This window comes from Cnephaeus nilssonii, assembly GCF_951640355.1.
Source record: "Cnephaeus nilssonii genome assembly, chromosome: 12".
Classification (NCBI taxonomy): domain Eukaryota; kingdom Metazoa; phylum Chordata; class Mammalia; order Chiroptera; family Vespertilionidae; genus Cnephaeus; species Cnephaeus nilssonii.
Window position 1 is genome coordinate 71,690,217 of NC_137083.1, and position 18,141 is coordinate 71,708,357.

General features: G+C 43.6%; 1 protein-coding gene and 1 pseudogene across 8 annotated transcripts in view; one reads left to right on the forward strand and one right to left on the reverse strand.

Moving 5' to 3' along the window:
- LOC307108623 overlaps positions 1 to 15,433 on the forward strand; it is a 37,220-nt pseudogene extending 21,787 nt beyond the window's left edge. The window contains exons 4-5 of the transcript in view: positions 9,619 to 9,685; positions 12,393 to 15,433. The product of the transcript in view is annotated as an uncharacterized misc_RNA (transcript). The remainder of the gene's footprint in view (positions 1 to 9,618; positions 9,686 to 12,392) is intronic.
- Positions 1 to 18,141, reverse strand: part of ST7 (suppression of tumorigenicity 7) — a 307,385-nt gene that overhangs the window by 187,710 nt on the left and 101,534 nt on the right. The gene's annotated exons all lie outside the window — the stretch shown is intronic.

Below are 18,141 nucleotides of genomic sequence, written 5' to 3' on the forward strand. Positions count from 1 at the left end.
AATGTCCTGCATATGCTAATTCAAACTTTATCACCCATAAAAGCACCCATATAACCATGACTCTTTTGATTCTATTCTTCCTCAAGCTTTATAATAACAGAAATGATCCTGGTGCCGTGCATCGATCTTGCTACCATTGCAGCTGGCATGTCTTTCCCAGCTGGATAAGAATTTCTATGCCTCACCCTGGGCTTTAAGCAGCATTGTATAAATAATTTAAGTTACTGCAGAGTATAAGTTGACAATCACATAATAACTCCATTAGAAAAAATGAAAGTAACATGATAACTTGGATTCACAATTATTATATTGTAACTCATTAAGTGCATTTAACTTGTATCAGCAGATGGCTGAATTAACACATCTAATCAGCAATGCTCCTAAAACTAAGGTTGTAAAAACAATGGTTATAGTTCTTGAAATCCTTATTTTTTCTATTCTACCATTAAATTGTTTGAATATGAGTTGCACCTTAACATTATAGAACTTCAAGCTATACTATGAACTCTATGACAATACTGTACAAAACTATTACATAAACATAGTTGCAACTAAGAGTTCTTCCCTGTCCATCAATGCATTCTTTCTATCTACATGGAACATTGCTCTCTAGGAAGATCTACAAGTCAGATTTACTCTCTCTTGATTCAGTAGCTTAAGGTCTCTGAACCAGAAATTTTAGACTGTGGGCTCTTTTCAACTCTAAGACAATTGACAAATCTCTAAGGACAAATGTAGCACAGTATTTAAGTTAAAAACCACACACTTTTGTAACTCATATCACAAATACATAAAGCTCACTAATAAAGAGTTCTTAGAAATTAATACTTCTTTCACAAGAGAATTCAAACCCACACAAGATAATCCCTTTTCACTGATTAGACTAGCAAAAATCCAAAAGTTTGAGAACATGCATATTTTTAGGATTAGTATGGGACAACGCTTCAACCAATTGAGCCACCCGGCCGGTCAGAAATGTACATTTTATACTTCTACCATTCTCTAAGGATTTTATAGAAAATGAGGCAATATTTATATTCTCACTAACAATTTACAATAGGCAATACTTACACTAAAGGAGTTTTGACATATGAACATTCACACACACACACACACACATTGAATTAGCTAAATCTTGAGTTGGTACCTTCATTAGCTAAATCCTGAGTTGATCATCTAGAAATGAAAAATCTACATGCTGTCAATAATAATAATCTAAAAAATAAGGCATATCTACATGCTGTCAATAATAATAATCCTATATAATAAAAGGTTAATATGCAAATGACCGAATGGTGGAATGACCGGTCACTATGATGCGCACTGACCACCAGGGGGCAGACACTCAACACAGGAGCTGCCCCCTGGTGGTCAGTGTGCTCCCACAGGGGGAGCACCACTCAGCTAGAAGCTGGGCTCAAGGCTGGCGAGCACAGCAGCAGTGGTGGGAGCCTCTCCCACCTCCATGGCAATGCTAAGGATGTCCGACTGACAGCTTAGGCCCACTAAGCCATCAGTCAGACATCCCCTCAGGACTCCCAGACTGCGAGAGGGCACAGGCCAGGCTGAGGGAGTGCACAAATTTCATGTACCAGGCCTCTAGTAATAATAATAATAATATGACTGCTGCTGCTACGTATTATTCACTCTAAATAATTTAACTCCATGAAAATCTAATTGGGACCTATTATGGCTTAACTTATAAGACTCATATCTATAGGAGTATAAAAGCAAAGTTTCTGGATTCCTAAATGTGACTTCTTCTCTGGCTGAAAGACACTCCTTCAGGATCTTGAATAAATTTGTTTGCTAGCCAAACCTAGTCCTAAATGTACTTTTTAAAAAATACTGTTTTTTAATCCCCACTCAAAGATATATTTATTAATTTTAGAGACAGAGGAAGAGGGAGGACAGAGAGAGAGAGAGAAACATTGATGTAAGAGAGAAACATTGATTGGTTGCCTCCCATATGTACCCTGACCAGAATTAAAGCAGCAACCTTTTTGATGTATGGGACAACGCTTCAACCAATTGAGCCACCCGGCCAGGCAGAAATGTACATTTTATACTTCTACCATTCTCTAAGCATTTTATAGAAAATGAGGCAATATTTATAACTCACTAAGAATTTACAATAAGCAATACTTACACTAAAGGAGTTGACATATGAACATTCACACACACACACACACACACATTGAATTAGCTAAATCTTGAGTTGGTACCTTCATTAGCTAAATCCTGAGTTGATCATCTAGAAATGAAAAATCTACTTTCAGTTTCATCACAGTTTTACCAAGATATTTTCTGCATCTTTGTTTTCTAATCTATTTTTTTAAATGGAACCTTCTGAAATTCTCTCATTTCTAAGGTAGATGAAGAAAAATTATTTAATTATAGAAATCCTTTGCTATTTATGGAGCAACTGTTCTAGAAAAGCCTAAATCTGAGAGGATGAGTGTCTTTCTCCCATTCATTTCACACTGGCTCAGGCCTCATCCTACCAGACAGGCCTGAAAACAGGAGGTAGTACACAGCAGAGGGGCACACAGAAACACACCTTTCCTCGAGTGGCAGCAGGGACAACAATGTGTTGCATAAAGAGGCTCAACTTCTTAGTCTTCCCATTAGGCCAAATGTCTTAATTTGGGAGCAAAGAAACATATAGCCCCTACATTATCTAGCTTCTGTTCCAATTCAGCTGTACACCTTTATTTCTGTAGGTAGAACTTCTGCCACAGAGAAAGTAAAAATTGTCATGGTAAGTTCAATAGATTTATAATAAATTCAAAATAAATTATAAACCTTTAAACTATGGGTGTTTACATATTTAAGCAACCTGAAGAATACTAGTTGTATAATTTTTTTCATAAATAGAATATATTTGAATGGTTTTACAACTTGTTTTACAGTAATTATTTTCATCTTCATTCTTCATAAAAACCTTCAGGAAGGGTTAAGAATTATTGTCACCCTATCAGCACACTGGTATCACCTTCACCAAGGAGTAATTTTAAAATGTTCAGTTTCTGGGAATTAAGCTAGAAAGAATGAATTAACTATACTTTTAAAAGTAACTATATTTTTCTATAGTGCTTGAAATAATATTTTTTTTTAAATTTAATGTCCTAAGATAAGACATGTACATGAGGTAGAAAGATAAGTCTGAGGGTCAGCTCCTGACTGATTCCTGAAAGCTGAGAAAGCATGTTTTTTGTTTATTTCCCTAACAAACATTTGTATAGAGCTGAGTATGGGAGAGACACTGTTCTATACACTGAGTGGCCAGATTATTATGATCTCTAAAAGCATAATAATCTGGCCACTCAGTGTATATCCTATATAATAAAAGGCTAATATGTAAATTGTCCCCTCGACCAGGAGTTCAACCAGCAGGCAGGCCGGCCAACCGCCCATGTCCCCTCCCCCTGGCCAGGCTGGCCGACCCCACCCATGCACGAATTCATGCACCGCGCTTTATATATGTGTGTGTGTATGTGTGTACTGAGTGGCCAGATTATTATGCATTCAGAGATCATAATAATCTGGCCACTCAGTGTATATTTTATAAATATTAGCTCATTTAATCCTCATAATTACACATGAAGTAAGTACTACTATTGTCCCCATTTTACAGATGGGGAAACAGGCACAGAGAAGTTAAGTGACTTAGAGTCATACAAGTAGTCAGTGGTGGAAGCAGGATTTAAACCCAGGCAGTCCAGATCTGGAGTTTGTACCCCTAACTATTCACCCGCTGCCCCTCCACAATATACTAATACTGCCTCTCTTCAGGAGTACCAGCCACATTTGTTTGCTTTAGGCATTTTATTATTCAACTAGAAGCCCGGTGCATGAAATTCGTGCACGGCGGTGGGTTGTCCCTCAGCCCAGCCTGTACCCTCTCCAATCTGGGACTCCTGGAGAGATGTCCGACTCCCCGTTTAGGCCCGATCCTGGTGGGATCGGGCCTAAACGGGCAGTTGGACATCCCTCTCACAATCCAGGACTGCTGGCTCCCAACTGCTTGCCTGCCTGCCTGCCTTCCTGATTGCCCCTAACCGCTTCTGCCTGCCAGCCTGATCACCCCCTAACCACTCCGCTGCCAGCCTGGTTGATGCTTAACTGCTCCCCTGCCAGCCTGTTTGCCCCCAACTTCCCTCCTCTGCCAGCCTGGTCACCCCTAACTGCCCTCTCCTGCAGGGTTGATCACCTCCAACTGCCCTCCCTTGCAAGCCTGGTCCCTCACAACTGCCCTCCCTTGCAGGCCGGGTGCCTCCCAACTGCCCTCTCTTGCTGGCCATCTTGTAGTGGTCATCTTGTGTCCACATGGGGGCAGGATCTTTGACCACATGGGGCAGCTATATTGTGTGTTGCAGTGATGATCAATCTGTATATTACTCTTTTATTAGATAGGATAGAGGCCTGGTGCACGGGTGGGGGCCAGCTGGTTTGCCCTTAAGGGTGTCACAGATAAGGGTGGGGGTTCCCTTGGGGTGTGGGGCAGCCTGAGCAAGGGGCCTGTGGTGGTTTGCAGGCCGGCCACGCCCCCTGGCAACCCAAGCAGAGGCCCTGGTATCTGGAATTTATTTTCCTTCTACAATTGAAACTTTGTAGCCTGGGGCGGCAGCCATTTCTGGGGCAGCAGCCATTTCTGTGGCAGTTAATTCACCTTCTACAATTGAAACTTTGTAGCCTGGAGCGGAGCCAAGCCTGGGGCTCCAGCAGCCATTTCTGTGGCAGTTAATTCACCTTCTACAATTGAAACTTTGTAGCCTTAAGCGGGTGAGCCCGGCTGGGGTGTGCGGAAAGCTTTGCTTCCCCTGTTGCCGCCGGCAACCCTGGCCTGCTCTCTCAAGCTCCATTCTGCTACCATTTGTTTGAATTTGTTTACCTTCTATAATTGAAACTTTGTAGCTTGAGTGGAGACTTAGGCCTGCAACGGCTATGGAAAGCTTGGCTTGCTCTGTTACCTGGGAAACCTTGTTCTCTGTGGCTGTAGCCATCTTGGATTGGGGTTAATTTGCATACTCGCCCTGATTGGCTGGTGGGCGTGGCTTGGCTGGTGGGTGTGGCTTATGTAGCGGAGTGATGGTTAATTTCCATATTACCATTTTATTAGAGAGGATAATATGGATATTCCCAGGGGGATAGAATTAAAAACAAATTGCAAACAACTCATCTGTCTCCATAAAGTATGCCTAAGGTGTTTGTATCATTCATCTGAATAGAGTTCTACCTTACTATGTACCAAGGTTCCTTCCCCTAAAATAGTACTTTTTCCCCTCAAAAGTACGATCTCTGCAGTATATAATATACTACAAATTTACATTTTCACTTAATATATCATAGATAGTTTTCTATTTCAGAACATCCAGACCTACTTCATTCATTTAAAATGCTACACAGCATTAGACTGTGTGGGCTCTTAGGGAGGTGGTTAAATAGCCTGTTTATTTCTCCCACTTTTTTCTCCTGCTTTTTTTCAAAAGTCTCATTCCAGTAACCTACTTAATATCTACTCCTTCTCAATCCTGTACTTCAAAGACTAAAGTTCAACTAAGCATGGTGCCAGGTGGGATCACTTTGTAAATTATATAATATCTAACCACTATGCTGTACACCTGAAATACAAAATAATATTGACTGTCAACTTTAATTTAAAAAATAAAACTTTAAAAAGAGACCAAAACTCAGTCTCAGTGCTCCCTGGTGGGTTCCAGCCTGCCTGGACTTCTACGAACAGTAAGCCTAAGGTTTTGAGTTACTGGCTCTCCCTTTCTTTGTCACAAACTCCCTTTTGCAGTAGCCTACCATGTACCTTACTGCCTGAGCACCTCTTTGGTTTCTGGACTTGAGCTGACACTCTTCACTTCCTTAATCCACATCAGAAGCTGGGCCAGTTGCAGTGGTTGAATCTCTCTCCTATTTCTGGCTCCTGTTCACCTGCATAGCTCTGCCTGGCCAGATCCCAAAAAGTGAAAAATCAAACGCAATGAAAAGGTGGTAATGAAACTTCTGCTTCAAAAATCCAAAAGTTGTCATCAATTGAATCTCTCAGTGGACCCCTGCCAGTAAACAAGGATGCAGTTTTATGTTTAGTTTTAAAACCTGAACTCTCTAGCCCTGGCCTGTGTAGCTCAGTTGGTTGGAGTGCCTGAAGAATACTAGTTGTATAATTTTGATTATACAACTGAAAACAGGAGGTAGTACACAGCAGAGGGGCACACAGAAACACACCTTTCCTCGAGTGGCAGCAGGGACAACAATGTGTTGCATAAAGAGGCTCAACTTCTTAGTCTTCCCATTAGGCCAAATGTCTTAATTTGGGAGCAAAGAAACATATAGCCCCTACATTATCTAGCTTCTGTTCCAATTCAGCTGCACGCCTTTATTTCTGTAGGTAGAACTTCTGCCATAGAGAAAGTAAAAATTGTCATAGGTGGGTTTGATTCCCAGTCACAACACACACCCAGATTGTGGGTTTGATCCCCGGTCAGCGTGCATACTGGAGGGAACTGATGGATGTTTCTCTCTCACATTGATCTTTCTCTCTCTCCTCTCTCCCATCCTCTCTCTCTCTAAAAATAAAAAAATAAATAGAAAAAAAACTTGAACTCTCTCCAATAGGCTTCGTAGAGAAAACAATAATGAGTGAATACATACAAAAATAAGAGTTGCTTTAAGGGAAAATTGCCAATAAGTACAAAAGATAATATGAGAGGACCTGGCATTTCTGAAACCAAAATATCTATTACTAAACCAGAAACACTAACTAAGCAATGACATAGGTCATTTTCAAACCTAACATACTTTTTTGTTTTTTCCTTCAATCTAGAATCTTAAGACATTCAGAAGGTATAATATTACAGAATGACACCAACTGAGAGGAGGGAGTGGGCTGAGGATGACTTTAATAAAAGGCCTTAGTGTGAAAAGCAAAACATACTTTGGAAAATGCTGCTTTATCTCAAACTAGAAGCCGGGTGCACAGATTCGTGCACTGGTGGGGTCCTTTGGCCTGGTCTGCAGTGATAGGGCCAAAACCGGCTCTCCCACATCCCCTGAGAGGTCCCGGATTGCGAGAGGGCACAGGCCAGGCCAAGGGACCCCACCGGTGCATGATTGGGGATGGGGAGGGACCACGAGAGGGCTCCAGGGCATGTCCAGCCCATCTCGCCCAGTCCCGATCGGGGCTGATCAGGGATGGCCGGCCAGGGAGGGACCATGAGAGGTTGGCCGGCCAGGGAGGGACCGCAGGAGGGCTCCAGGGTGTGTCTGGTCTGTCTCGCCCAGTCCCGATTGGCCAGACCCCAGCAGCAAGCTAACCTACCAGAGTGTTTGCCCCCCGGTGGTCAGTGCACGTCATAGCAACTGGTTGAATGGTAAGACACTTAGCATATTAGGCTTTTATTATATAGGATAGTTCACCCCTCATATTATGCATGAGAAAATGAGCCTGAAGATAATAAGCAATTTGTCCAATATCACAAGTTAATAGTGAGCCAGGTCTAAAAACTCAGGCTGCTAGTCTTTCAGGCTGACCTCTTTTCATAACACTAAGTGTAGACACCTGAGATAAGCTAGCAACTACCAAAATTCTACCACCATATGCTCTGAAAATACCTGGTATCTATCAGGTGCCTTCAAGTAAAGGACTATCAGGTAAAAAAATTTCCCCCAAAGTCACACTATGTCCAGGATTTTCCAAACCAGGGTGCAAATAACATCAGGAAGCCCCAACTTAAATATGCCATGCTGCCACAACCTTCACAGCGGGGTTCAGGATCTGAAGGAGTGGCCGATGCACAAATGAAAATGCTATACAAGAAATATAAATTTAGAAGCCATTGGGGGCCAGGTGGAGCCTCTTTCTTGAAGAGACACACCAAGTTCTTGCCTAGTCCCCTTTTTATTTACTTGAATACACATTTGCCCTGTAGCAATGCCTACAGGCAGATCAAAGGTAAAGTTTGGTAAACAATGTAAACATTATCAGGTAGGGAAATAGCCTCGAGCCATTGTGCCCACAGCAGGAGAGTTTTATGCTGATTTTCAGACCTGCCCAATATCAAAGTCCATTGGCCTTCCAATGTTTCTTTTTGCATTTTTATGCTAACTGCTGTTTGCTTTATTTATTTATTTATTTCACATCAGAATTTATTTCACTTGGTGTTCTTTTTTTTTATTAATAAATCTTTATTGTTCAGATTATTACAATTGTTTCTCCTTTTTTCCCCCATATCTCCCCATCACCCGGTTCCCTCCCCTCCCCCCATTGTCCTTATCCATAGGTGTATGATTTTTGTCCAGTCTCTTCCCATACCCCCCACACAGAGCCTCTGGCAACATACTGTTACTATAGGCAATCAGGGAGTATTTCAGAGTCTCTCCTATTGGCCAAGATGGCACAGGGAGAGATACTTACAGTGAACATCCAAAATGCTAGAAATATGAGTAGACAGTGCCCGAACATACCAAAAGCTAGAAAGGTGAATGGACAGGGACCCAGTATACCAAAATCTAAAAAGATAATTGGATAGAAAAAAATCCTTTCCTCCCTATTCCTCTCAGAACCATAGGCATGAACAGGAAAGGGAGATGGTCGTTGAGATCAGAGTCCACCATTCTCCCAGGTCACAGCACCTGAATAAACCTCTTTCTTTTTGTACCAGCACCTGTCTCACCAGTTTGGCTTTCATTGACGCAGGCAAGAGAATCTGCGTTGTCAGTTACAATACCTTCCTGGAGCATCAATTTTACTTCATTAAATGATAATTAAATATATGTATATTTAAATAATCATGAATATATTGCAAGACAGGATGCAAAGTTAACCTAATTTAAAAGAACTTCAAGGGGATCCTGTTTCAGCATCCTATGCCTTATCTGTTTCTAGGACTTCTAACAAGGAAGTATGAGAAGCACGACCCAAAGGGGAAGAGCCTAAAAGCTGGGACACGGCTCAGGAGGTGCACACTGGTAACCCTTGAACCAAACTGTACTTCCAATGTGCCCTGGGAAGGTTCATGTCAATTCTGATGCTCTTAAATAGCTGTGTTTTTCATTGAAGAATCCATAAAGGAACAAGTTAAGACAGTCTTCCAGTAATTATAATCAATCAAAAGGATACAAAAAGAAGTAATATTGTCTATTGCTAGACATAAAGCTTAGAATCTGAAATGGGCAAGTTCACAGCAGAAGAGAAGGGATGAATTACATATCAAGCTCCTATTCAGAAGGTCCATTGCAGGATGGCATTTAAATTTTAGTCGTTACCTTCCTCTTCCTGCAAATTCTAAATCCATGAAATTTAAAATACATGCCTATTCATTTTGCAATGTACTTATTAAAATTCAATTATATCTAATCACACTGTAAGAGTGAAAATGAAAAATATTTTCCCTTTATTCTAAAAATTATCCAAAAAGGGAAGGCACAACCTTTGAAAACTACTTCTGCAGAGTCAGAAAGGATAAACTACTTTCCTTTTGGATCTCTAAGTTTTAAGCTTTCATCCACATGCTATTGCCAACATCCTAAGCTTTAGAAATTAGTAGCAGATTTTCAAACATAAAATACAGGTATATAGTGATAATTTTCTTGCCTTTACTTTAGCTGTGCCCAAGCAGTTGGCTCGAAGCAGCTGGCAACCCAAGAATGAAATGCAGCAGAGGGAAGCCAAGTACCTCCTTGACTAGCATCACGTGCCAGGGCAAGGCCAGCTGCAGTTCCACTTGGTGTTTCCTTTTAACTATCTCAAAAGATCCCTTCTCAGATTGTGCATCAGTATGTAATCCTGGCACTGGGTTCTGAGTATTCATTCTTCCCCCAGCTGCTCTCTGCTTTACATCCCCTAAAAGAGTAGTTCCCCACACCAAAATGAAAGGCAAAATGGTACATTAGTTAAAGAAACAGAGAATGAGCACCACATAAGGTGAGAGGCATGCGTCATGAATGTGAATGTAACCCAAGCAATTATAATCATTACAATGAGAGTTGGCACACATTAGTTACTAACTGCACAGGAGAGGCTGTAGCTAACATTGGTGAAGCTCTGCTTTAGTCACTCAGAGGAGGCCTTCATTTTTCTGAGTAACAACTCTGGATTCCCAGCTCCCCAAGACAGCCAAGTCTTCAGGAGCATTGCTAAATTCTCAAAATAAATTTTAAATTTGCAGTAAAGATACATGACATTCTACAGATGGGTAGTAGTAAAGTAGAAAAAACATAGGATTAAAAAGTTTCTGAAACCTAGCCGGTTTGGCTCAGTGAATAGAGCGTTGGCCTGCGGATGGAAAGGTCCCAGGTTCAATTCTGTCAAGGGCACATTCCTTGGTTGCAGGCTCCTCCCCGGCCAGGGCTCTGATTGGGCCTCGTGCAGGAGGCAACCAATTGATGTGTTTCTCTCACATCGATATTTCTCTCTGTCTTTCTCTCTTCCACTCTCTCTAAAAATCAATGGAAAAATATCCTTGGTTGAGGATTAAAAAAAAAAAAGTTTGTGAGAAAGTTAAAATCATTTTTAGCAGCTGCTGGTTAATTTATAAATGATCTACTCTAACAATGTTTCAGTAAATCGGATAAAGTAATAATAGTAATAAAACAATTTAGTACCGGATCAGAGCCAACACCACTCTGAAGCACAGAAAGAAAATTCTTTTTATAAAAGAAAAGAACAGTGAAAAAGAAAAAGAAATTAGGTATTCATTATGCTTAAAATGTACATTTATGGTGGAAATAGTAATTTATTTAAATGAGACAAATGTCCTAAACTATGAATCCTACAATAATATATGATATTGTCTTTCACTCTTTTCTTTACAGTATAAATGAGAATATGCCAAAGAGGCCTAAACTATCATTTGCTAAATGTTTCCATACAGATTTAAAAAGAAAACACAAATACTAATTTGTGAGCATTAAATTGAAAATAAAGTAGCTTTACCAGATTCAAGAAAATAGTGCATACGCTGTATCTCAGATCAGTCAACACCATGTCAATAAATATCTGTTGGATGCTGAATGAAATGTCACTGTGTAGAATTTAAGGAAATTTAAATAAGTTATTGGAACCTCCTTGCTAATACAGTTGAGGAAAAACACTGGACAGGTAATCACTGAATTATTTGTTATGGGTCTGACAAAGAGTCTCTCTTCGACTAGACTTTAATCAGGGTCCTCTGAATCCTCTTTCCAACTGGACCTTGACTTTTAGACTTGCCTGTCTGCCTTGCATCGCCCAGTTTTTAGCAAGAATCTTATTAAGTAGGTTTAGCCAGAATCCACCACCGTTAATATTTGATCACCTTCACTATCTGACCAAGTGATAACTGATCACCCTGGCTTGCCTTCAGCAAGAATCCTGTTAGGGCCCTGCCGGTGTGGCTCAGTAGGTTGAGGGTCATCCCATATACCAAGAGGTCATCAGTTCGATTCCCAGTAAGGGCACATGCCGGGGTTGCTGGCTCATTCCCCAGTAGGAGGCATGCAGGAGGCAGCCAATCAATGTTTGTCTCTCATCATTAATGTTTCTATTTCTCCTCCTTTCCTCTCTCTCTAAAAAAAAAAATCAATAAAAACTTATTTAAAAAGTAAAAGAATCCTATTAGGTCAGTATAGCAAAAAATAGCCCTACCCTCTTAGTAATTTTCCATCTATTGATTCCCTGCCCCCCTAGTCCCATCCTGCTCCTTGGCTATAAATCCCCACTTTTCCTTGTTGTATTGGAATTCAGCCCAGTTCCATACTGAGGTCTCTTTCTCCCTATGGCAATAATCCTGAATAAAATTTGTTTTCACTGCTCTTAACTACTGTCAAGCTCTGGTTTTCTTTGACAGGTCTTAGTGATTGTGCCACTCTGGAAAACAGTTCGAGTTATCACAAGATTCCCATGAGAATTGAAAAAAATATGTACTCACAAAAACTTGTATACAAATGTTCATCGTAGTACTATTCCTAAGTCCAGAAAGTAGAAACAACCCAAATCCCCATCAAATGATTAATGAATAATAAAATGTGGTATATCCATACATAGAATTATATTCAGCAACAGAGTACTGGAGCACTGATGCAAGCCCCAATATGGATGGACCTTGAAAACATTGTACAAAACTAAAGAAGCCAGCCACAAAAGGCGTATGTTGTATAATTCCATTTATATAAAAATTCCAGAATAAGAAAATCCACAGAATCAGAAAGTGGACTGGTGGTTTCCAAAGGATGGGGGGAGGGGGGACGGAAAGTGCCTGCTAATGGGTAGGAGTTTCTTTGGGGGTGATACAATCACTCTAAAATTAGATAGTGATAATAGTTGCACACCTCTAAAAACCACTGAATTGTACACTTTAATGGGGTAGATCTTACTGTATGTGAATTATATTTCAGTAAAGTTCTAAAAATAAAATAAAAAGTCATTTGACTCAAACCCAGCAGGAGCCACATGCTGGAACTGTGCTTCTGTTGCCCTACCTTGGCAGGTCTCTCCATGGCAGTTCCTGCCCCAACCACACGATTTATATCAACAACCTCAATGAGAAAATCAGTAAGTCCCTGTATGCCGTCTCCTCCCCGTTTGGCCAGATCCTGGACACGCTGGTGTCACAGAGCCTAAAGATGAGGGCCAGGCTTTTGTCATGACAAGGTCACAGCACCACCAATGCCCTGCTCCCTGCAGGATTTCCCCTTCTATGACAAGCACGTGTGCATCCAGTACACCAAGACCAACTCGGATATCACTGCCCAGATGAAGGGCACCTTTGTGGAGTGAGACCCTACACAGAAGAGGAAACCCAAGAGCCAGGAGCCTCGGCTGCCAAGAAGGCAGGGCAGTTGCCCCCCAGTGAGGGCAGCCCCGGGGCCTGTCCTGGGCATGCCACCGATGACTCAGGAGCCCCACACCATGCACTACATGCAGGGTCAGCCTCCCTACATGCCAGCCCTGGCACGATCTCACCTCCAGGCCTCGCACCCAGCCAGATCCCACTGGGGGCCATACCCACACAGCAGCTTATGCCGGGCCAGATGCCACCTGCCAAGCCTCTTTCAGAAAACCCGCCAAAGCACATCTTGTTCTTTACAACATACCTGAGAAAATGAGTTCATGCTGTCCATGCTTTTAACCCAGTTCCCTGGCTTCAAGGAGCTCTGCCTAGTCCCAGGGCGGCGCAATATCACCTTTGTGGAGTTTGATGAGGAGGTGCAGGCAGAGACTGCCCAGGACACCCTACAGGGCTTCAAGATCAGCCAGAACAACTCCATGAAGGTCTCCTTTGCCAAGGAGAAGTGCATTTTCCCCATGCCTGCCCCTGCCCTGTTTGGGGCTCAGCTCCCTGAAGGTAAGTCCCCCTCAGGATCCTTCTTGGAGCACTGTACCCAAAGATTGGCCCCAGACATTGCCCATGGCCCCTAAAGTGGTTAGGCTGGAATTAAAATGTTGTGGGGGTTTTTTTGTTTAATTTTTTTAAGTCATTTGTTCAACATGTATTTCTTGAAGACGTAATACACGTACTACATATATACCAGACACTAGGAATAAAACAATACATAGATATGGCTCCTGTCTTCCCAGTGTTTATAGTCTTGTGCAGGAAGCCTGGGTTTAAATCCTGGTTCACAATTTACTGTTATCTGGGAAAGTATCTTCTTCCTAATCTATAAACAGGGTTAAAGGCAATACTCAGTGACCAGCACACTGAAAGGGAACCCAAATTGTTAGTTATTATTATTATTATCCTATATAATAAAAGGCTAATATGCAAATCGTCCCCACGGGCGGGAGTTTGACTGACCGGGAGTTAGATGTGCGCTGACCACCAGGAGGCAGTCAGAACATGGCGGGCATCGGGGATGCAGCAGGTGGCAGTGGAAGCGCTGCCGGCCCCAATGGGCCCCGACAGGAGCAGGACTGCTGCAGGATGGTGGAGCAGGTGAGCGGGTGGCACCAGGCCAAGGCGGGTGTGAGCAGAGGCCCCGATAGCCCCACCATTCGCCCCACAGACGGCAATCAGCAGCAGGGGGCGGGGCCAGCGGGCAGTGCCAGGCCAAGGAAGGTGCAAGCGGGGCCCTGATCGCCCCGCTGGTAGCCCCTCAGATCGGCCCTGATCACTGGCCAGGCCTAGGGACCCTACCCATGCAGGAATTTCGTGCACCGGGCCTCTAGTGTAAATACAATGGCAAGATTTTTATATATATATATTTTATTGATTTTTTACAGTGAGGAAGGGAGAGGGATAGAGAGTTAGAAACATCAATGAGAGAGAAACATCAATCAGCTGCCTCCTGCATACTCCCTACTGGGTATGTGCCCGCAACCAAGGTACATGCCCTTGACTGGAATCGAACCTGGGACCCGCTCTATCCACTGAGCCAAACCGATTAGGGCTAAAGGCAAGATTTTAATGGCAGGAGAAAGAATATAAGTAAAACAGGAGAGCTTAGATTGGAAGGTATCTCCTCAGGAAATTACATTTGTGCTGAAACCTGAAAGATGATCAGTTGAAGATAGTCAGAAAGAACTTACGAACTGCAGACAAAGGAAAGTGAAAATGCAAAGGTCTTGAGGCAAGCATGGGTGTGAGGGGTTCCAGGAACTATGTACAGTCAGAGGACACTAGACCAGCAAGGGAAAGATCAACAGGAGCTAGAATGTGCTAGGTTTTGTAGACCAAAATAAGTATTCCAAATTTTATTCTTAGTACAATGGAAAATCACTGAAGGCTTTTAAGCAGAGAAGGAGATGATCCAAATATATTTCAAAAACATCACTGGCTGCTGTGAGGGGTAAGACATGCAGTCAGAGGCTACTAGGGGAAAGATAATGGTGACCTGGATTATACTCCCTTTCTGTTCCACATACCCAACCTACACTGGAGAGAACACAGAATGAAGAGTGAACATGCTATAGAAGAAGGTGTACCAGGACTAGAATTGAATCAAAAAGCCCTCAAATTCCTAGTTCTACTCTGAACCAACTATGGAATCTTGGCAAGCACTTCCTCCTTGAGCCTCAGTTCCTTCTCAGTATAACTAGAGGCCTGGTGCACAAATTCGTGCACAGATGGGATCCCGAGGAGGGTGGTGGGGGAGGGGAGGACACAATCGGCCCTCCAGGAGGGTGGTGGGACACCCTTGCCGGCCCTGGATCCGTATCAGTCCCAGTGACATTCGCGCTGGTTGTCAGGAGCCACCTGGCGGCCGCTTTTATATTGTTTCTTCCTTGCAAAGCATCTAGGGAGGGGAAGCGGGCATGGTGCCCAAGGCCAACATCCAGGAGGCTGGCAGTGCTGTTGTGATCATGCCGACAGCACTGGTCTACTGGTGTCTGTTGGTGTTTGGCCTGTTCTCCGGAGATTGGACCTGCAGGACTACTGAGGAAGTGAGTGGCTGCCGCTGGGCTGGTGGGCCGCCGGGACGAATCAGTCAGCTGAGTAGTGCTCCTGCTGTGGGAGAGCACTGACCACCAGGGGGCAGGCAACTCCTGTGTTGAGCGTCTGCCCCCTGGTGGTCAGTGTGCATCATAGCGACTGGTCATTCCAGTCCTTCGGTCACTTAGGCTTTTATATATATTCTAGTGGCCCATTGCCCAAAATTAGTGCACGGAGGGGGCGGTTCCCTCAGCCCAGCCTGCACCCTCTCCAATCGGGGACCCCTTAGGGTATGTCCGACCGGTAGTCGGACATCCCTCTCGCAATCTGGGACCGCTGGCTCCTAACCGCTCACCTGCCTGCCTGCCTGATAGCCCCTAACTGCCTCTGCCTGCCTGCCTGATTACCCCTAACCCCTCTGCCTGATCGCCCCTAACCTCTCTGCCTGCCTGCCTGCCTGGTTGCCCCTTACTGCCCTCCCCTGCTGGCCTGATCTCGCCCCCAACGACCCTCCCCTGCTGGCCTGATCTAGCCCCCAATAGCCCTCCCCTGCCGGCCTGGTTGCCCCAACTGCCCTCCCCTGCTGGCCTGATCTCGCCCACAATAGCCCTCCCCTGCCGGCCTGATCTCGCCCCCAACTGCCCTCCTGTCAGTCTGATCTTACCCCCAACTGCTCTCCCCTGCTGGCCTGATTGCCCCTAACTGCCTCTGCCTGCCTGATCACCCCTAACTGCCCTCCCCTGTCAGTCTGATCTCGCCCCCAACTGTCCTCCCCTGCCGACCTGATCTGGCCCCCAACTGCCCGCCCCTGCTGGCCAATTTGGTTCTGATTGGTCGGTTTCTATGCCAGTCAGTGTCAAAAGCTCCGCCTCCTAGGCAGCTATTGGCTCCTCACAGTTCACCAGATTTGGTTCTGATTGGTCAGTTTCTATGCCAGTCAGCGTCCCGGGCCTATCTCTGGGCCTTATCAGAGAGGCGGGGCTGATCAGCAGCCCCTGAGGAGGCCCAGAGAGAAACAGAGGCGCAGCTGCTGTTGAAGCCCGGAGAGAAAGAGAGAGGCAATGGCTGATCAACAGCTGACATGGAGGCTGGGGATCAGACCCTGCCTCTCTCTTCGGGCCTCTCTCCAGGCCTGATCCGCAGCCCGCTCGGCAGTCAGAGCTGGGTTGCTGCACCTGCACAAGTGGCAGTCAGTGCTGGGTTGCCACGGCAACCCAGCACTGTCTGCAGGACTGACTTCCAGTGTTTGGTCAAGCCTTTGGTCTATCGTTACGAACCCTGGGTTTTTATATATTAGGACTACAGGCCCAATGCATGAAATTCATGCAAGGGGCTCAGCCCTCGCAGCCCCTCACATCCCTGGCCGGCCCTCACAGCCCTGGCCGGCCCTCACAGCCTCAGCCGGCCCTCGCAGCCTCGGCTGGCTCTCACAGCCTTGGCCAGCCCTCACAGCCCCTCGCAGCTCTGGATTCATCCCAACGGTCATCTGAACAGTCATTTTGCTGTTTGGTCTAATTAGCATATTAGCTTTTTATTATATAGGATATATAAATTAGAATAAGAGCTCTACCCTACAGGGTTACTCTAGAGCATGGGTCCTCAAACTTTTTAAACAGGGGGCCAGTTCAATGTCCCTCAGACCATTGGAGGGCCGGACTATAGTTTAAAAAAAAACTATGAACAAATTCCTATGCACACTGCACATATCTTATTTTGAAGTAAAAAAACAAAACGGCAAAAACACCCGCATGTGGCCCGCGGGCCGTAGTTTGAGGACGCCTGCTCTAGAGCTTAACTGATTATGTGAAAATGCCACGCAGTGGGCTCTAAAGGTGATTCACCCAAAAACAAAAGAGATACATCCAATTAAAGAGATATACCCAATTTAGAAAACACACCCAAAACAAAAACAAAATACGTATCATGATTAGTTTTGTTCCTCTTTAGGGTGAAGTTGTTTTGTGTTGTTTTAATGAATATGTGTTAAGCTTGCTAAATATACTCCAGCCTATACAGAACACAGCATAATCCATCTACTTCTGTTCCATGGCACTTGACTTGCTGGAAGCCTTCACCGTTGTTGCAGATAAAAGTCCTCCTCCAGAGGCCCATCTCTGAGGAGCAAATGTTATTTTTAAAAAAGCTTTTTGCTAAAGAAGCTCAGGACAGGGAATGTAATGACCTGCAGAAAAGCAGTGAACATTTTGCTATAAAACAGGTTTATGGAGCAAATAACACGAGGCTTTATTTTAGGAGATATTCTGGCAAAGTTCATGACAAAATTATCCTTTCTATATGTTTAAAAACTTCTGCTGAGATTTATAAATTATATTCAAATTCCACCTGAAAAACACAACACTTTGGTCTTGTTGAAGGTGAAGACACCCTGTACACCGTAGACTCACCACTTTTCTGAAGCATATTTGTAGTAAGTTAATTAAATGGTTGTGAAAAAAGCAAATTCTTCTGAGACTTTTCTGGAAGCCCCTGACAGCAGCCCATTTAGAAAAGAAGTCTTTTAATTACCTTGATATTTCATTAATGTTTTTGCTGACTTTTATATATAATTACATCACACTTCTCAAAATTTTCTAAGAAAGCATTAACTGAAGGACAAATAGAGGAATATGTGTTTATTTACCAGTACAATGAGTCAGATAATGAAGAAGAAAAAAGACCTTCCCCACGTATATTGGCACATAAATATTTATCCTCAACACGAAAAGATTTTGTTTTACTGCTTAATAAAATACCATATTAAAAAGCCAAAGATGGC